Raw genomic sequence first — 5,769 nt, forward strand, 5'->3', positions numbered from 1 at the left:
CAATGCATCCTGTGACAGCATTTTTAGTCATTATTATGAGCTATTTTGACCACAGCCAATATGAGCAGCAGCAGCAGCATGAGGACTGATACCACTGCAGTGGGTGGAAGGGCAGAAATCATCCCCAATCCACCAGGCAAATGCCCTGTATGCCTGATGGCCAACCCAGCCATGGCTGAAGGGAAGGGCTTGAGAGGTGGTGTTGGTGGCGGCAAAAAAAAATGGTGGAACGGAAAAGAGCATTAATGCACTCTCCTCTGCTGTAACTGGGAGAAAAAGCTCAGGGATGGACACGGGTATGGAGACAGATGAGGAAGACAGGGGAAAATAGGAAGACGAGTGTTTGTGGTGCAGGGTGAAAATGCTAAAATTGGAAATAAGAGGGAGGGATAGAGAGGAAGAGAGAGGGAGGAAGAAGAAGCAGGCTGCTAGAAAGAACCAAAGGAAAGACGGAGGGGAGGAAGTGAGATTAAAGACACACGTAGAGAAAGCCAAGAGACTCCTTTTTATTCTTTTTCAAATTCCCCTTACTGCAGGGAAGTCAGTAAGGGGTATAAAATAATCACACCTAAGCTCCTTGTAAGGAAATCAAATCAGCAAAAGACAACGAAAAGGAAGGATGGAAATACAGTGGGACAAAAAAAGAGAGAGAGAGAAGAGAATGAACACTTGAGGACAGAGGAGTTCTTGTGTGTGTTTGATCTCAATGCTGCAGCAGATGGAAATGCAGAGTCATCACCCAGACTGTGCACTCCCGAGTCGGGGCTGGAGGAGGATAAGGATTCAAATTGTGTGCTCCATCGAGGGCGGAAAGGGCTGATCAGACTGACTGGGTGACAGCAGCTCATAGCCCTGTCCATCTCCCCTGACCCCTTCTCTGTTTCATTGCCTGTACGTTTGTGTCTATCTCGATCTTTCTTTCTTTCTGTTGGCACCGTGTCTCACTCTTCCTGCCTATATGCACTGTACCTCTGATCCCTCCTTTCTCTCTCTCTCTCTCTGTCTATCTCTCTCAATGTCTCTCTCTCTCTGCGTTATCTTTCTGGCATTCTTGTCACCATACTTCTCAGCCAGCCTCCCTAACCTCTCTGTCTGTCTGTCTGTCTGTCTGTCTGTCTGTCTGTCTGTCTGTCTGTCTGTCTGTCTGTCTGTCTGTCTGTCTGTCTGTCTGTCTGTCTCTCTCTCTCTCTCTCTCTCTCTCTCTCTCTCTCTCTCTCTCTCTCTCTCTCTCTCTCTCTCTCTCTCTCTCTCTCTCGGCAGCGGCACTGTTGTTTGTATAGGGCATCAGCTGTTTCTAGACATGTGCTGCTGGTGAGGGGTGTGGAAAATACAAACCTTTAGTCTTTTGTTGCCCCCTTTCACCCAAGCAATATGACCCAAAAAGAACAGGGGGTGGATGCTTTCAGAAAAAAACACAAACAATGAAAAAAGAAAAGAAGCCCAGAAAAAAGGCAGTAGTTCCAGCTTGTTTGTCCAACAGTGCAGTTTGGAATGAACCTGCTGTGTGTGTGTGTGTGTGTGTGTGTGTGTGTGTGTGTGTGTGTGTGTGTGTGTGTGTGTGTGTGTGTGTGTGTGTGTGTGTGTGTGTGTGTGTGTGTGTGTGTGTGTGTGTGTGTGTGTGTGTGTGTGTGTGTGTGTGTGTGTGTGTGTGTGCATGCGTGCGTGCAAGTGTGTGTGTGTGTGTGTGTGTGTGTGTGCGTGCGTGCACGGGTGTGTGTGAATTCAAACCGCACACTGTATGAGATCGTCTGACCCCATAACTCGCACACAGAGGTACTGAAATCTCACCATCAGTGTCAGTAGGGACAAATCTAGGAAAACAAAAAAGTGTTGCACAGCGGTGGTAAGCTTCAGCAGCTGTTCCCCAAACACCACACCTCGACCAACTGCCACTCTGTATTTCCTCAGTCACACATACCATACATCTCTCTCTCTCACACACACACATACACACACACACACACACACACACACACACACACACACACACACACACACACACACACACACACACACACACACACACACACACACACACACACACACATACACACAGACCCAAACACACACACACACCTCGTCTGACTCTCTAAATCCCCCAAGCCGCACATAAACGAGATGGCCTCGACAATCACATGTAGCCCATTGCCATATTTTGTTTTGTATCTGTTTTCCCTCCCAGAAGGATTATCGTTTTGGCAGCCGTCATATTCCAAAATGAGGTAGGTTGATAAAATTACCTCTGCCTCTCTTCCATTTTTCTCCACCCCCCTCTCTCTCCCTGTTTCTTCCTCTTTCTCCCTCTTTCTCTCTTTCCCTCACTCTCCCTCATTCTCACTCTCCATCACCCATTCTCCGTCAATTACATGGTTTAATTTGCTGAACGCGAATCAAACTGCCAAATTGATTCACAAAAGATTCCGCCAGGCCTTTGCCAGAGATTACGATCCAGTTCTCTTTCTCTTTCCATCCAAAATTTTTGTGCAGTTACTGGCAGAAATGGTTTGCTGGAGGTGGGGAAAGAAGAAGTAATGGAGTACGCGTTTGGGTTTGCCAAAAGTAGGCCTACTGTAGAGGATGCATTAAGCTACAGTAGACATTACTGGAGATAAAGGCTGAGGCGTTTATTTTTTCAAGGAATAGCTCCTTATCTTCCCTGGCTGCGCGTCAACTCGGTGGCAATGAGAGAGGCTGAAACATAATTAAGTTACCGTTTAGCTTTGTTGACACAGCATATTCAAAGGCCCCTATTTTTCCTCAAGCAACCTAAAGCTGTAAGCTGAAATATAACTCTCGCACACACACACACACACACCCTCATCCATAAGCGTGTGCATGCACACACAAACAAACACAAACCTCACCCCACCCATTTATTCTGCGGAAGAAAAGAGAGGAGAGGGAAGAAAGGGGGGGAAATCCATTTTGGCGGGATTTGCAACAGATGTTGCCTGCATCTTCAATTTACTCTGTCCCAGTCCAGGGCAACAGATTGAGCGTGAAAGCCTGTCCTACTTTAGCAAAGAAACAATCATCTAAATGCAAATAGTTCTGGTGCAGCGGCAACATCCTGACAATAATGCAGCTGACATGCAAAACACAACACACCACACCACACCACACCACACCACAGACCGAGGCAATCGGGAAGTGTGTGTGTGTGTGTGTGTGTGTGTGTGTGTGTGTGTGTGTGTGTGTGTGTGTGTGTGTGTGTGTGTGTGTGTGTGTGTGTGTGTGTGTGTGTGTGTGTTTTTGATAGAGTTGCGGTAAACAGCTCTCCCATCATGCTAATGCCCATGTCCCAATTAAGTCGTGTTAGCATTAGCACCGAAACACCATCTGTATTTGGGGGGCGCATGTGTTGCGCTGTGTTGTGTTGTGTCGTGCTATGCTGTGGTGTTGTTTGGTCTCCTCAAGTCAAGCAGTCATGGCCAGAGCCACATTTCAATTCAGCAGCATCTGTTAGCAGAGAAATCGACCGGATGGGACAAATGGGGTCGGTCGTCCCCGGCCCCAGGGAAAGAGGGAGGCCCAGAATTGGGTCCTCATTACATAGTATGGATTGGGGAATGGGCCCTTTCAGATGACTTTGTCCTGGGCCCAGCCAAAGTTGTCAGCGACCCTGTCTGTTAGTATCTCCTGTGAAACACAAGCTACATTAGCTTAGCACAAGATATATTATGCAGCCTTTAGCCATTAACACAATGCGCTGAGGGCAACTGTCTTCGATAGCCAGACATATTGCGATGTTATTTGAAGTGCACCAATGGACCCTCACTAATTAAAAAGCAGCCGTCTACTAAGGAGTTGTCTCTCGTTTGATCCACCGCCAGACGGCCCACTCCTCCAAAATTATATAGTGAGCTTTTAGCCCACGGAGAAGAGTAGAGAGTAGAGTGTACAAACTTCATTGGTCCCGAAACAGCAAACCCAAAGGGTGTTGAAGTGAGCTCAAAGTGCCTTTTACCCTTTGCACAAACCCTTCATTAAACTGTTGCATGAGCTCTGTTTCAGAATGGAAATCAAAGATTCACCACATCCCCACAATACAATGCACACAAGTGCAAGCCAAGAGCAATATTATCGCAGCCACAAAACATCAGGTTACACTTTTATCCCTGACTGTGGGAATGTGCACTCAACTATATCATTAGTGGGGTAAAAACATAGCCTATCTGTCACACTGTGGTCTTAAATTCAGATCATGTTCTCCAGTTGAGGACAAACATTTTCAACACCTGCTTTTCGACAAGCGGAAGAGCTGACCGATTGAACGATTCGAGAAAAAAATCATTGCTCCTCACTTTTTGCAGCTACTCCTTGGGGAGGTGTTAGCCATAGAAACAACAGTGGGAGTTATCAATACAAGTGTTGATTAATTATCCCAAATTCTTTACAAGGTCAGGTCAGGTGATTGTCTATAAGAGCAAGATACTTCAGGCTCGTACTTTTCTGGGATCCATGTGATGTCAGGTGAACACACCATTATGGGGGCCACTAGGGGGGGGGGGGGGGGGAAAGTGGTACAGATTTTAAGGGCCCAAGCACTGATAGGGGCCCTTAAGGGGGCCCAAGCACTGAGAGGGGCCCTTAAGGGAGCCCAAAATTTTGATCTTTCATGGGGCCCAACATTTCTGGCAGCGCCCCTGCACACCATTAGGAGACCTTTAGTTAGGAGACATTTTCCAGCTGCCCAGTCTTGCACTTTATATGTCTGTAAGGGTATTGTACTGTATAGGTACGATAGGTGTAATGTATGTGTACTGTCTATGTCTAATTGTCTATGTCCACACCTAAAGTCTATGTCTATGTCTGCATGGGAAAGTAAGAAACGTTATTTTATTTCTTTGTATGACCAGTGCATGTAAAGAAATTGACAATAAAACCGTCTTGACTTGATTTGGAGACTTACGGTTGAGAATAAACCGAGTTCCCTTTCCACTGTAGATGGTGGTACCCAATTGGTTACGTTTGGTTGTGACATGATCTTCTTGTATGTAATGCCTCCTCTCTCGTCCCTCCAAGTTTGCTGATTTGGTCAGTTGTCTGGCAACAAGAACAGTCAGTAAAACTTTACTTAACGCCAGTGTCATAGGTATGACATGGCAGCGTCATAACAGGGTCTTAAAGCTGTCATGGATGTGTCATAACCATTATGCTCATACCATAAACATTCTATGACTGTAACTGACACCCTAACAATGTCAACTTTGTTATGACCAGAAAACCTTTATGACATTGACATAATGCTTATGACTTGTCTATGACTGTGTCATGACACTATTATGACACTGTCATGTCACGAGTATCAGGTCGGTGTCAAGTTAAGTGTAACCGAATAATTCCCAACCAAAATACACGGCCCAGATGCAATGAGGAAGGAAATGTTAATTGCCTGGAGCTTCACCAATGTCAATGAAGCGATGTTTTGCAGTCAAGTGGATTGTCTGAAGCGCTTGGATGCAGCATGCCCATGGTTTTTTTTATACGTACATCTTACCGTGTGCTCAAACAATTAGTTTTCTTTATGGTAATTTCCATGATGGCAGAAATTGCCTGGTGTAATGACTTAATTCTCTGGGGAAATCAGAGTCGAAACTTTTGATATTGCCCTGCTGTGTGTGTGTGTGTGTGTGTGTGTGTGTGTGTGTGTGTGTGTGTGTGTGTGTGTGTGTGTGTGTGTGTGTGTGTGTGAGAGAGAGAGAGAGAGAGAGAGAGAGAGAGAGAGAGAGAGAGAGAGAGAGAGAGAGAGAGAGAGAGAGAGTGTGT

This window comes from Engraulis encrasicolus, chromosome 9, assembly GCF_034702125.1.
Source record: "Engraulis encrasicolus isolate BLACKSEA-1 chromosome 9, IST_EnEncr_1.0, whole genome shotgun sequence".
Lineage (NCBI taxonomy): Eukaryota > Metazoa > Chordata > Actinopteri > Clupeiformes > Engraulidae > Engraulis > Engraulis encrasicolus.